Here is a 16,473-nt window from a genome sequence, read left to right as displayed (position 1 = left end):
TGTTTTACAACAGTACACTTCTATCGTTGATTTCTGGACGCCTTTTGTGGGTCGTAGATTCACTGTTTTATACTTTTTCACTCTTTTAATCAAATTTTGAGCATCAATTATGTATTTTGAGAACATGATTAATATGACGAGTTAAACCCCAAGCACTGGGACGACGGAGGAGGCCGTGTTTCATCCATGTGGTAATTTAAATTAATTCTTTATTTACTTTTTGCACCAATTTTAATTGAATTAAGATTTTAATTAATTATTTGTGATTCTATTTGATGGAGCATGCTTAGTCTTAGGGATTCTTGATAGGCCATGCTCATAAAATACAAGTAATATTTTATAGAATCTACTTTGGCAAAGAATAGAGTTGATATTTGTTTTGTTTTGAACTATAATCGCCTAGAATTAAATTCTGAACCACTTGAAAATGAAAAATGGCCGAATCTTTAGTCCCAGTTTCTCGCACCAGTGTTAATATTTTTATTGTATATATTTTTTTTATTAAGTTTAAAAAATTATGCTTCACAAGTCCGAGAGTTTGAACCTCATTACTACAAACCCACGAAAAATCATTAATCATTTTGGCGGCGCCGACGCGGATTTGTGCTTAGGTAGAATTTTTAGGTTTTTATTATTTTTTATTATTCCATTTGTTCTTTTTACATCTCTTTGGTTGTGTCTTTGTATTACAGGTTTGAAGTTGGATACTAAAGACCTTGGAATCAAAGCTTAAAGCTAAAAGAGAAGAAAAAAAGACAAAGCAAAAAAAAAAAAAAGAGAGAATTTTTTTATTTTTATTTTTTTTAGAGACTTTCCATTTTTTTTTATTTTTGTAATTATTATCATTATTTTTTGTATTTCTTTTCATTGGACTGGACTTTGGACAATTTATTTTAATTTTAAACCCTACAGAAGGGTTATATAAAAAAAAAAAATATATATAAACTGTGTGCAGGGAAGGACGACGATTACTATATCGTCTCGGCCCCTCGGGTTCGTACATGACATAGGAGTCGTGGCCCGAGTCGACTTTAACGGTTCATCCCCCGTCTGGTACGGGAGGTAAGTCCATCGAAACACTCGCGAATCTCCTGTAAGCGAGTTACTGTATTTCTTAAGGTGATTCATTGATTGAGGACAAATTTGGACTGTTTTTAAATTCCTAGTAAAGGGCAAGGCCTGGACAATACAAGATAAGGGCTCGGATTTCATCACCGCTCCCTTCTTGCCCGCCTTAGGAAAACGAAACCTAACGCGAACACAAGCTTTAAAATTTGGAATAGAACGAGACCGATAGGGTAACGAGCTTAATAGGAAACTCGTTCGAAAAATATTGGTTGCTCTTTAAGCACACTTCAAAGTTCATGATGGTTTCTGTGAGTTGAATGCGTGACTGCGCCGCCTTCTAATGCGGTGAGGCCTTGGGTATCAAAGCTCTACTAAGCTTCCCTCGCCTCGATTCAACTTACATTAGCTCGGATTGATTCCAGAGGGGTGTGCTCAAATTGTAACGAATTCCTTTTCGAAGGAATAGAAGCTGGTCTAGAAAACAATCTAAGTGGAGCCATCATGCTTTTTGTTTGCTAGATTCTATAGGTTTGATTTGGTCGAGTCATCCTTGTTTGTGATTGTGTATAATTCCCTTGCAATTAAGAATGTCGAACTGGTATGACAGAAGCCAATACAATGAGTATCGATCTGAATTTGAATATGGACATCATCATTTTTATGACCATGGTGGGAATAGTAGTTGGGAACGCCAACCTTTTCAAGGTTATGGTTCATATCATGGTGAGCCCAATTACTATCCACACGCGAATTGGTCTTACGAGGAAGAAAATCAGGAACACTGTAGTACTGGTTACTCGTTTTTGGAAACTATTCATGATTATGATATTTCTGAACCTGTTCCATCTCTAGAAGAGACCCAACAACGGATTGAAAGGACGTATAAACGTTTAGTTGCAATGAATAGTTCAAAAGAAGAGTATACACGATATTCTGAGATGATAAACGAGAGTGGTGAACGTATAAGTGTTATGCTCAGTGAAATTCAGGCACGTCTAGAGGCAGAAAATGAACAGTTGGCTAATGCTGCTCGAAATAATCTAAATTTCCAAAATAGGGTTTCTAATTCTACCCTTGATATCAATAGTGAATATTTGCCTAATTTAGAGGACGAGGCTAGAATAAAAGACACTACTTATTTGGATAAGGTTCAATCATCTTTGTAATATTATGATGATGAGGATAGTAGTAATGAAGAATCTGAAATATGTAGGCATAGTGATCAGGAATCTATTAATCCAATTGAGCTTTATAATGATTATATTATTTCTAGTTCAAATCCAAATAATTTTTATGATTATTCTCCTATTCAAAAGGACGAGGATTTGATTAGGGATACCACCGTTTTAGACGATGTAGTTTTTCCTTTTGATTACGAAGCCGATAGTGGTTTAGAGGAACGGGTTTATTCCGAAAATGCTGTTTTAGAGTCTAGCGACTTAGAAACAATAGTATTAGATGAAGAAGATATACCCGTAGAGATGAGTAAAGATGCACTACCTGATAATAAATTAGAAGAATCAATTGACCATTTTTAAGAATCTGATGATCTAGAAATTAGGGAGATTGTGACTAGTCTATCTAGAGACACTGAAAACTCTAAGTTTGGGGGTGATTATCACTTTCCTAGTGCTTTACCTTTAACTCTCAGAAAGTCCCCTCACATAGGACTTGATATCCACGCCTCAACCATCTTACAAGATTATCTTCATACTAGGTTTCCCGAACCTAATGATGTCCTGAAAAAAGTTCAGTCGTTAGAAACCCATCCTCTAGTTGATGTGGTTTGCCCAGGCTATGATACCCAGATTGACTTTGTTTTCCCACCAAATAGTTTTCTTCCAATTATGGGAACGTATAGATTTCAAATGTGTCACTTATTAAGTCCTGAGACTAAGCCTAAGTACTTTAGGAAATTAGAATCGACACATTTGCTTAAGAATGACCACTACTCTGATTGTGGTCAACTATATAAGCCATACCTAATTGACTTAGAGGATCCTAAATTATTTAGGTTATTTTGTGATTCCAGGTTCTTATCTGAGTTTTTCCAGACTCTAGGACCTAATAATTTGGATCCTACCTATGAGGAAATGCATCCGAGGAAATAGTCTATTTAGACCCCTTCATAGAACCTGAACCACAATTAGCGATAGTTATCCAGAAACTAGGTAAGGGCATGCTAGTCTTGTACATTTTCTTGGTTCACTGCAGTTTCCTTTTGTCAGCTCTTTTTGGTTTTAAAGAACCACAGTTATTCCGACTACTGTTATACGGTTCGAGTTGACTAAACCTTTTCTATGTATGGCTGAAGACTTTAAACTTAGCACTTCTTGGGAGGTAACCCAATCTCATGCAACACGGTAATATCCTTCCTTAACTCTTTTGCTTCAAATAGTAACTGTTTATCCTTGTTCATGCTTTTAATTTCATCTTTAGAACATTGAGGACAATGTTAGATTTAAGTTTTGGGGTATGGGAGAAACTTTTTAGTTGCATTATAAATAAACTCCAGAGCCTAGAAATTTATGCATATTAAGGATAGCACTAACCAATCTAAGTGGATGGAAGCATTTTGGTTTTAGGAGTTGAGGAACCAATCTGATTAGATGGAAACATCTAAAGAGTCTATTCATAAAAGCACAGAGCTCAGGTGTTAGAAATAACATGATAGTTTCACCATATCACGTTGAGTCCTTTTCACTTCTATTTTTATTTTATTTTGTTTTTAAACTATGTTTCTCTAGGTGATAGGTGGGGCCCACGATTCAAGAGATGAAAAAAAGGTTGAAACAGTTGGAAAAAAAAAAGATGAAAAAAAAAATTGAGACCAGACCATTTGACCAAAAGGAATAAACTCAATAAAGTCGACCACTGGTACCCTTGTATATGCCAGTTGTGTTGACCTAGAGTTAGGTTATCGACCACTGGTTCCCTTGTATATGCCAGTGTGTTGATATTAGTCAGACTAGTACCTCAATCCATTAGGATAGGTTCATTTTGGCGGAGGCCTTCAGACAGATATTGGAAACGCCGTTCACTTAGTAAACATCAAAACCATCTATGTTTTTCTATATCAATCTTCTTGATCTATCCATGTGATTAGTTTTGACTCCGGATATTGATGTCCATAGTGCAACTATTTGAGTAGAGCTCTGTCACTTTATATGAATTTTAGTATGCTTGAGTGCAAACTCGTGTACATCAATTGGAATTTCGCATCAGGGTACTTCCTCTTGTAGTCAATAAGTATGCCAACCAAGGAGATTCTTTAGTGCCTTCCAAGGTTCGTTGTAGATAGCTAGGGTCTGGAGTATTAAGGTTTTGTGGGTATATCTCTAGTAAGCCCTTCCGAGACTATAACTCGGCCACTAGGGACACCTAGGGGTTTAAAGGCTTATTGCATACGCTAAATGCAATCGACGATGCCTGCGACAGTGAGTTAGGATTTTATTTTCTATTTGATTTGCTCGAGGACTAGAAGATAATAAGTTTGAGGGTATTTGATAGACGCATTTATGTGTCTAATATATCTCAATTGTATAGATTGTTAGTGATCGATTTTGTACTTATTTGGTTATTTTATGTTTTTGTAGGTGTTTTTGGAAAAATAAGCTTTTGCGGCGAAATCGGCTCGATATGTGGCATTTGAACCTCCGCAAATAACGTATCAGAAGCACCACAGAAGTGTGTTGGAGACACCCCAGAAACACCCCGGAGGAGCCCCGAAAAATTGCTGTTTATGCCCAAAAATTACTATCTCCACCCCAATTGCTAAAGGGACCCCCGAAATGGATAAGGGGGAGGTCACCTTCTTCCCAAAATTCAAAACAGAAATTTTGGCGGGAAAGAACTTTGCTGACGGAACAGATTTGGAACTCGATTGTTGGACGGTCTTTGGAGAGATTCAACCGCCAAACTAAGTTGGGCTGGACTCGAATGGAGTAAACAGGTTTTGTACATGTGTTTTGATCGATGAACTTGGGCTGGATAATCCGGAATATCGACTAAAAGGGAAGAAAAATACTCGGTTCAAACAGAGAAAGAAAGTCGGGTCTTGTTTGGTTTGTTGCCAGAAATATAGCGTGACTAGAATGCAGATATATCTTCCCACAGATTCTAATATATCTTATAAAGGCTTTGGAAAGTATACTGCTCAAAAGGAAGACGCGTAAAGAGAGTTTGGCAGAGAAAAAAACCCGTAACTTGCTGTGGAGATAAACGAAAATATTGGGGAAGATTTAGTCGACCTATTATGTATAAAAAGGTTGTTACGAGTCCAAGATAAGTTGTCGAGAGTTTGGGGTCGATTGGGAGACCACAGGGAAGTTGCATAGGCGAAGAGAAGAACTGCAGGAAAGTTTCCTGCTGCTGTTGAAGAAGAAGGAGAAGACGAAGAACAGACGTCCCAGAACCGTCGTTCTTCAACAGTGTCAACAACAACAGCTGAGTATCGTTGTTTTACAGCAGTACACTTCTATCGTTGATTTCTGGACGCCTTTTGTGGGTCGTAGATTCACTGTTTTATACTTCTTCACTCTTTTAATCAAATTTTGAGCATCAATTATGTATTTTGAGAACATGATTAATATGAAGAGTTAAACCCCAAGCACTGGGACGACGGAGGAGGCCGTGTTTCATCCATGTGGTAATTTAAATTAATTCTTTATTTACTTTTTGCACCAATTTTAATTGAATTAAGATTTTAATTAATTATTTGTGATTCTATTTGATGGAGCATGCTTAGTCTTAGGGATTCTTGATGCGCAATGCTCATAAAATACAAGTAATATTTTATAGATTCTACTTTGGCAAAGAATAGGTTGATATTTGTTTTGTTTTGAACTATAATCGCCTAGAATTAAATTCTGAACCACTTGAAAATGAAAAATGGCCGAATCTTTAGTCCCAGTTTCTCGCACCAGTGTTAATATTTTTATTGTATATATTTATTTTATTAAGTTTAAAAAATTATGCTTCACAAGTCCGAGAGTTTGAACCTCATTACTACAAACCCACGAAAAATCATTAATCATTTTGGCGGCGCCGACGCGGATTTGTGCTTAGGTAGAATTTTTAGGTTTTTATTATTTTTCATTACTACAATCCCATATACCTTGTTAATTTACAACATTATTAATTAATGCATGACCAGCCTTGTGTTTCCTGTATTGTTCCCGTTGAACTCTCATTATTAGTGCAGCATGATGATTGAGTGTTGCTCTCAGCAGAGTAACACGAATATCCAACTATTAATAGTGAGGCATGCATAAAATACCCGTACATGCTACATCTCTCGGTGTGTTATACTAGCTTGATTGAGCATACATCTCTCGGTGTGTTATACTAGCCCGATTGAGCATCTGGACTGTCCATATCAGTCTCAGAAACAATCACGACCATCCAACTTCACCAGCATGATTGGATGGCTTAGGTTGGATCCATAACCCTCAAGCAGGTATTGGAGCATTCAACACCGGACCAATGCGGACCCCGCATGGTCGGCCTCCCCAAAAGGGTAGCATGGCAAAAGCAGCGTGGACGAGAAACCCTAAATTAGGGTCTGCGACACATTACATGTGTCGCAAATCAGTCTCAACCATCCATCTTCGCAGGCTAGATGGACGGTGTAGATGTAGATTCAAAGAGGCCAGAGCATGTCAACACAATCACCATGGTCCCGCCTACATACATGACCAATTGGTCAGGACCAACCATAGTTGGTCTTCCCAATTGGTGCGCCCAAACAAGGCACGACGCATGGCCGGCAAAACCCTAATTAGGGTTTGTATCGATCACGAGTGTCCATTTTCACCTGATCGAATGAAGGGTCTAGGAGTCGATTAAGCAGGTCCAGTAAGTGTCAACACGATCACTGTGGTCCCACCTATCTCCACACCTGATCGGCCAAGGTATACCATGCCCAGTCGTCTCGATTCGCACGCCCAAATTAGGCGTGGCCACACTTCCCAATCGCAAACTGATCTCGACCACTCAACTTCACCGGACAAATTGATTGGCTTAGATCAAGTTTTTATGGGACAGTAAGGTATAGGCGTGTATACCATCCCGCCGTCTGCACGCCAGATTAATCGGCCAAGACCGACCAAGCTTGGTCATCTTGAAACGCGCGCCCTAAGTAGGCTTGTCGCGCGGCCTTTGTGGCACAAAGATTTTGTCGCAAATCGATCCTAGCCGATCCTGTTTACCCGATAGATTGAGCGGTCCAGATTACACATTCATGGGGCAACAAGGTATAGGCGCCTACACCGGCATGCCATCTACACGCATGCACAATCGGCCCTGCCAAAAAGTGTTCCCAAGCTTGGTTTCGACCAAGCTGAAGAGTGATGCTTGCGCACCACTTCACAAACCCTAATTCCACTAACGGTCACGGATGAGTGTCTCAGAGATCATCTCGTCCGTTCAACTTAACCTGCTTGGTTATACAACCCTGGTCAGGAGTTAACTGGTCAATGAGGTGTTGTGGTGATTATCATCCGCCACTCTACCACACTATGTGGTCGGCCAAGGGAGGACTTGCTTGCGCAACCTCCAAACCATCACATGAAGTAGGCTGGACATGATGCTTTAAAACGCTCAATAGTGATGCTTTTCATACATGCTGAATATATTCGATGCAGTACCTGCATAGAATACACACGATATTTCATAAATATCAACTTCCTAAATAACTTAGTTATTTAATCCAGCATCACTTGCTACTTTCTGTGGGTCCCACGATCCACACACTCGAGACATCAATCATGTCACAAACTGGGGCATACATACTGGGGTATTGGTCTAGCGGTTTACAGCGCACAATGCGCCATCACAAGAACGTGTCAGGAAGTCATGGACGGTTAGTGATTTGGAGAAGTGGGCAAGACTGGTCGTGTGACACCGACACACAACTCCACTACTCCATCACTCCACTTTCTCCACTTCCCACGAGATACGAGGGTTAGGCTCAAAGACTTGTATAAATAGGTTCTCCTCCCTATTTTCCAAACAAGACAAGACAACAAAAACCAAGTGTTGATACAATCGTAATCAAACACCAGAACTGATAGCTTACTCTCTGCAAGCCAGTTCGGTCTTCTGATACAAGTCATACATAGACAACACCTTCACAATCTCACACCTTCTTCGCTTCCCTCCCTAAGACCAACCCCATCTCCTTCACTTTCTGACAGAAACAAGTCTGGAACGGCCATTTCTTGGTTTAGGTCAGACTTGCACATATTGATTTCTCGAATCACAAGCACTCCCGTGCAGTGCATTTGTTTAGGGTTTAGATTCATTTCTCATCCACACACCCCAAATTACAAAAACCGGCAGAAATAGTTTTCACCCATAAACAATTGGCGACCACAGTGGGAGATTAATCTCTCGGTTGTCAAGTCAATTTCTTCAATACCAATTCAATTTTACTGATTTCTAAAATTGTGGATCTTAGGTATCGATCAACGACTAATCTTGACGGGACTAGCATTGGCAACACTCTCGGTGTTGATATCTACGGTGTCACCGTGCATCCAGTCAATACCATCAATGTATCTCGTGGAATTGCTTCCTCTACTACCAGCACCAGCGGAGCATGAGATGTTCTAGTAAGTGTAACACCTCCCATCACCAGAGCAAGAACAGCCGCAAATCCCGGCATCTCCTCAAAGTGTAACGCCTCCGGCGGTCACTAGATCAATAACCTCCACCCTTTCATCAGAACGATGAGCTGGAGGAGAAAGACGAGGACCATATCCCAATACCATCGCATGGATAGGCAGGAAGTCCTTGCTAAGACTCAAATGTATATGGCTACAACTCAGAAAGAGGTACTCACTTTTCTTAAAACATTAACTGATCGATTTCCACAAGAGCCGCGACAGCCCCTGGAACCAACAAGGAACGCATTCAACGCACCCGGAGAAGGTACTTCAGCGGCGCCGACCTACATGGACCTGATCAAAAAAGCGACATCAGATATGACCGGTCATGTCATGGAGATTCCTACACTGGGGACTGATCCTCACAACGATCCTCCTCAAGTCAATAGTTTCACTATGAGCCGGAGGCCGGTGGATCAAGAAGAGGTTTCTCTAGTGGAAAGTTTATGCGAACTTTTACACCTCTCGAAGAATCAACGGGCAGAGACGTTTTGCTGCAATCAACCAAAAGAAGGTCACAACCGGGCCCTACACGTTACTGCACGCATCAAGGATTCAGAGTTCAAGAGGAACCTCATCGACACGGGAGTGTCTTCGAATGTGATTACTCTCAATATCCTCAGGATGGCCAAGGTTCGCTCAGGCAAGATCGTATGGCATCCTACCACAATGACAGACTTTGAAGGAAACCAGACCAGCACATACGGGATCGTCCGTTCAACGTATCACCAATGCCTGAAACTATGCTGGATAAAGAAGTCGTTCGTATTCCTGCATCATTGTCTCCTTACGCACCAAATATGCGGAGTAGAACTCTTCGAACTAAGGGAAGCTCCGCGGGAAGGATCAGACAAAGTCCATTGCATCCCACTCTCCATGTGGGAGTCAATCCAGGAGGAGGATCGACTTGCATCATTGAGGGATAATCCCCATGACGCACCTTTGCTGACAAGGCATTGCTCTTCATCCGGTGAAGCCACAAGCCATGTTTCGTGGCAAGTCGTGACCAAAAAGGGAAAACTGTATACCGACGCCTTTTTTAGCAATCAGCAGGGAAGACTATAACCCAGTCTCTCCGCCCAACAGAATGCTACAACAACAGCGATCCACAGGAAGAGGTGCTGGATGCTCCACGACAGCTGCAAGATGGTACCAACTCCACAACTGATGAGCTCGACGATGAGGAATCTCCTAGGCCTATCTCCATCAGCTCGACCTTGTGTAAGCATTCATACAATCTCCGACCCAAGCCGGTCAAACAATCTCCGAGGCAATTCAGGCGCGAGATCAAATGTTACATGGATTCCAGAGACTTGAAAGAATGCTGCCCCAATGACGATTTCCTCTACCTAAAATCGACATGTTGGTAGATGCTACCAGCGAACACGACATGTTCTCCTCCATTGATGGATGTAAAGGCTACAACCAGATAAGGATGTATGAGCATGGTGCAATTACGACAACACCTTCTCTGCTGGAAACAACAATCCTGCCAGTAATGAAGAGCCTCACAATGTTCGTGGAAACATATATTTCACCAACGGGCAATGCAATCTTCAGCCTTTGTAAGAAGTTTCGCTGAAGCAGTAAGAGGAAAACCACTTAGATACAACATCCTGCGCGTCCAAGATCGCCAACTCCAACTCCAATAGCACATGCACGACCGCTACAATGATGAAACAACGTCCAAGATATTCCATGTCTGGATCGACGACAGCAACATCAATGAGAGACGCTTTCAGAATTTCGTCTCCCGTAGAAGAAGTAGTTGCGTTACCAAAGGAGTATTACTGGGACTGCTTAGCACTGCCCATTTCAAAGACAACCTCATGAACCTAGCGTGACAACACCTATCAAGTCAAAAGCTCTAGATACTCGTGGGCAGGGGACTGTCTCCTTCTTCTCTATTTCATGAAGAAAAGTCAAGTAAGCCATTGGTTTAAGTTTATCCCTCTAGCAATGAGACGATTTCTACCACTATATGAAGACTGCCAAGTTCGTGCCTGTAGCTATCACCTCCCCCTTCCAGTCTCTTCTGATCACAGCTGCTGCCAAGAACTATTGTTGCTCGTTGATTGGTACCATCCAGAGCTTCACCATATCAACGACCATTACGTACAAAAGACCCATCGGGCATACAAGATAGAGCCACGAAGACCACGCTTGGGGACTGAGGCTCAGCATGAAATTCCTTCGCCTTCAGTCAAGAACTTCTTTAACACAAGAGAGAGATAGTCAATCAAAAAACATAGAATTCGCAAGAGTAAATAAAACTGAAGAGGAAGCCACTTCAATGCTCCCTCCAGCAGAAGCTGCTTCAATGGTCTATTCAGGAGCCGCCTCAACGCTTTCTCCGGGACCCACGCTCGCTTCAGAATCCAGCTTCAATGCTCTTTCCAGGAGCCGCCTCCACGTTCGCTTCAGAAGCCTGCTTCAATGCTCTCTTCAGAGGAAGGCGCTCCAACACCTGTCCAAGATAAGCCTCTTCAATTCTCTCTGACGCTCCAACGTCTATCCAGGAGAAGCCGCTTCAACACTCTTTCTAGGAGAAACCGCTTCAACGCTCCCTCCACCAGAAGCTGCTTCAACGCTCTTCAGGACCTGCTCGTTCCAGAAGCTGCTCCAACGCTCTCAGAGGGACCCACACCACGTTTGAACATACAAGGTTCACGTTTGGGCAAAGCAAGCACACCTGGGTCCCACGTTCGAGCAAAGGGAAGACCGATGTTGATTAGCAAGACCGGTGTTAGTCAGCAAGACCGGTGTTGGTCACAACAAAAAGACCGGTGTTGGTAGAAGTAACAAAGCTGGTATACGGAACAAGCCCGGTGTTCGAACGAAACAAGACAACAAGGACGGTGCCGGTCGAGGCAGCGATGTCCGTCAGCAAGGTCGGGGTTCGTCAAATCAGCAAGGCCGGTGTTCGTCAAGACAAGGCCGGTGTTGGTCAAGGAGAAAGTCTGGTGTTGGGTGAGGAAACATGTTTGGTGTCTGGTCGAAGCAGGCACAGCCATCCCAAAGCAAAGCAGGCATGCGGCGGGTCCCACATTGATCAAGCACATAAAGCAAGCAGGCTAGTATAAAGTCATAGTAGCCAAGTCAATGTCACGAGACTGGTATGGGTTCACGTGAAGACAAGACTAGTCACGTCAGTCCGGTATTGGTGTCAAAGTCAGGTATCGGGCCACGTCAGCAAATGAGTCCGGTATTGATCAAATCACAAGTCCTGGTCAAGTTACAAGTCCGGTATTAATCAAGTCACAAGTCCGGTATTGTCAAGTTACAAGTCCGGCATTCATCAAGTCACAAGGCTGGTATTGGATTCAAACGAGGCTGGTATTAAGCCACGACAACATACAAGATTGGCATTGCTCAAATCACAAGGGCTGATATTGATCAGGTCACAAGGCTGGTATTGCTCAAATCACAAAGGCTGGTGTTGATCAAGTCAAAAGGAATACCACGTCAGCAAACAAGACCGCCATTGGTCGAATCACAAGGTTGGTGTTAGTTAGGACATAAGGCCGGTATAATAGGCGCACACAGTGGACCCATGTTTAACCGAAGCAGGCACAACAAGCCCACGTTTGATCAAGCGGGCGCATGATGAGTCCCACAGTTGAGTGAAGTAGGCGGGACCACATGCCTATCAAACAGGTACAACAGGGTGACGCTTGGTAGAAGCATGTACATGGTGGGGTCCACATCCGTTCAGGGTTACATGTCCCACCAAGGTCGTCATCACACCTGCCGTACTCCCAAGAACGAAGCAGGCGCAGCAGTCCTTCAAGTAGGCACATCAAGCCCACGTTCTATCAAGCATGCGCAGTAGCCCCACGAACGAAGCAGGCATAGAAAGGTCGATCCGGCAAGACCGACATTCGAATGGAGCAAGAACGGAGCAGGCCCTCGACCGAAGCAGGCATAGCAAGGTCGATCGAAGCAGGAAAGACCGACATCATGCTAGGGGAACGCTCGCCTGGACGACTCTTGAACGTGACATGGTCCAAGGACAGGACGACCCGTCTGTCCTGGTAACATCTAACTTTGTCTCATAAGTTTTATCTTTAACTGTCACCATATCATGCCTACCCCACAATAGTATAACCATTATGTGCTAGGCAGGGGACTTAATGTTGATGGTGGATTTTCATTTAAGGCTAAAATTTTAAAAGCCGATATTATGCGCTGACATCTTGCAAAGGATAAAGCCATTAATAAGTGATGAATACTTCTTCACTTTACTAATTCACCTAGAATGGAGCATGTGGCAACAATCCCGGTATTCTGTGAATTAAATACACGAAATTCATCCAGGATGGAGCATGTAGCAACAATCCCAAATAGCATGTGAATTTACAGCATTATTAATTAATGCATGACCAGCCTTGTATTTCCTCTGTTGTTCCCGTTGAACTCTCATTATTAGTGCATCATGATGACTGAGTGTTGCTCTCAGCAGAGAAACACGAATCTTCAACTATTAATAGTGAGGCATGCATGATATACTCGTACATGCTACATCTCTCGGTGTGTTATACTAGCCCGATTGATCATACATCTCTCCGTGGGTTATACTAGCTCGATTGAGCATCTGGACTGTCCATATCATTCTCAGAAACAATCACGACCATCCAACTTCACCAGCATGATTGGATGGCTTAGGTTGGATCCAGAACCCTCAAGCAGGTATTGGAGCATTCAACACCGGACCAATGCGGACCCCGCATGGTCGGCCTCCCCAAAAGGGTAGCATGTCAAAAGCAGCGTGGACGAGAAACCCTAAATTAGGGTCTGCGGCACATTACATGTGTCGCAAATCAGTCTCAACCATCCATCTTCGCAGGCTAGATGGACGGTGTAGATGTAGATTCAAAGGAGCCAGAGCATGTCAACACAATCACCATGGGCCGCCTACATAAATGACCAATCGGTCAGGACCAACCATAGTTGGTCGTCCCAATTCGTGCGCCCAAACAAGGAACGACGCACATCTGGCAAAACCTTAATTAGGGTTTGTATCGATCACGAGCGTCCATTTTCACCTGATCGAATGAAGGGTCTAAGAGTCGATTAAGCAGGTCCAGTAAGTGTCAACACGATCATTTTGGTCCCACCTATCTCCACACCAGATTGTCCAAGGCATACCATGCCCAGTCGTCTCGATTCGCACGCCCAAACTAGGCGTGGCCACACTTCCCAATCAAAAACTGATCTCGACCACTCAACTTCACCGGATAAATTGAGTGGCTTAGATCACGTTTTTATGGGACAGTAAGGTATATGCGTGTATACCATCCCGCCGTCTGGACGCCAGACTAATCGGCCAAGACATACCAAGCTTGGTCATCTTGAAACGCGCGCCTTAAGTAGGCTTGTCGCGCGGACTTTGTGGCACAAAGCTTTTGTCACAAATCGATCCTTGCCGCTCCTCTTTACCAGATATATTGAGCGGTCCCGATCACACATTCATGGGGCAACAAGGTATAGGCGCCTACAACGGCATGCCATCTACACGCTTACACAATCGACCCTGCCAAAAAGTGTTCCCAAGCTTGGTTTCGACCAAGCTGAAGAGTGATGCTTGCACACCTTTTCACAAACTCTAATTCCACTAACGGTCGCAGATGAGTTTCTCAGAGATCATCTCGTCCGTTCAACTTCACCTGCTTGATTATACAACCCTGGTCAGGAGTTAACTGGTCAACGAGGTGTCGTGGTGATTATCATACGCCACTCTACCACACTATGTGGTCGGCCAAGGGAGGACTTGCTTGCGCAACCTCCAAACCATCACATGAAGTAGGCTGGACATGATGCTTTAAAACACTCAATAACGATGCTTTTCATACATGTTGAATATATTCGATGCAGTACCTGCATAGAATACACACGATATTTCATAAATATCAACTTCCTAAATAACTTAGTTATTTAATCCAGCATCACTTGCTACTTTCTGTGGGTCCCACGATCCACACACTCGAGACATCAATCATGTCACAAACTGGGGGATACATACTGGGGTATTGGTCTGGCGGTTTACAGCGCACAATGCGCCATCACAAGAACGTGTCAGGAAGTCATGAATGGTTAGTGATGATGGAAGAAGTGGGCAAGACTGGTCGTGTGACACCAACACACAACTCCACTACGCCATCACTCCACTTTCTCCACTTCCCACGAGATACGAGGGTTATGCTCAAAGACTTGTATAAATAGGTTCTCCTCCCTATTTTCCAAACAAGACAAGACAACAGAAACCAAGTGTTGATACAATCGTATTTAAACACCATAACTGATAGCTTACACTCTGCAAGACAGTTCGGTCTTCTGATACAAGTCATACATAGCTAACACCTTCACAATCTCAACACCTTCTTCGCTTCCCTCCCTAAGACCAACCCCATCTCCTTCACTTTGTGACCGAAACAAGTCTGGAACGGCCATTTCTTGGTTTAAGCCGGACCTGCACAGATTGATTTCTCGAATCACAAGCACTCCCGTACAGTGCATTTTTTTAGGGTTTAGATTCATTTCTCATCCACACACCCCAAATTACCAAAACCGACAAAAATAGTTTTCACCCATAAACAATTGGCGACCACAATGGGAGATTAATCTCTCGGTTGTGAAGTCAATTTCTTCAATACCAATTCAATTTTACTGATTTCAAAAATGGTGGATTTTAGGTCTGGATCAGCGACCAATCCTGACGGGACTAGCGTTGGCAACACTCTTGGTGTTGATATCTCAGGTGTCACCGTGCATCCAGTCAATACCATCAATGTATCTCGTGGAATTTCCTCCTCTATTACCAGCACCAGCGGAGCATGAGATGTTCCAGTAAGTGTAACACCTACCATCACCAGAGCCAGAGCAGCCGCAAATACCGGCATCTCCTCAAAGTGTAACGCCTCCGGCGGTCACTAGAGCAATAACTTCCACCCCTTCATCAGAACGAGGAGCTGGAGGGGAAAGAGGAGGACCATCTCCCTATACCATCGCATGGATAGGAAGGAAGTCCTTGCTAAGACTCAAACGGATATAGCTACAACTCAGAAAGAGGTACTCATTTTTCTTAAAACATTAACTGATCGATTGCCACAAGAGCCGCGACAGCCCCTGTAGCCAACAAGGAACGCATTCAACGCACCCGGAGAAGGTACTTCAGCGGCACCGACCTACATGGACCTGATCAAAAACGCGATATCAGATATGACCGGTCATGTCATGGAGATTCCTACACTGGGGACTGATCCTCACAACGATCCTCCTCAAGTTAATAGTCTCACTATGAGCCGGAGGCTGGTGGATCAGGAAGCGGTTTCTCTAGTGGAAAGTTTATGCGAACTTTTACACCTCTCGAAGAATCAACAGGCAGAGACGTTTTGCTGCAATCAACCAGAAGAAGGTCACAACCGGGCCCTACACGTTACTGCACGCATCAAGGATTCAGAGTTCAAGAGGACCCTCATCGACACGGGAGTGTCTTCGAATGTGATTACTCTCAAGACCCTCAGGATGGCCAAGGTTCGCTCAGGCAAGATCATATGGCATCCTACCACAATGACAGACTTTGAAGGAAACCAGACTAGCACATACGGGATCGTCCCTTCAACGTATCACCAATGCCTGAAGACTATGCTGGATGAAGAAGTCGTTCGTATTCCTGCATCATTGTCTCCTTACGCACCAAATATGCGGAGTAGAACTATTCGAACTGAGGGAATCTCCG

The sequence above is a fragment of the Papaver somniferum genome, chromosome 9 (genome assembly GCF_003573695.1).
Source record: "Papaver somniferum cultivar HN1 chromosome 9, ASM357369v1, whole genome shotgun sequence".
Taxonomy (NCBI): Eukaryota; Viridiplantae; Streptophyta; class Magnoliopsida; order Ranunculales; family Papaveraceae; genus Papaver; species Papaver somniferum.
Note: the sequence above shows the minus strand (reverse complement) of the source record.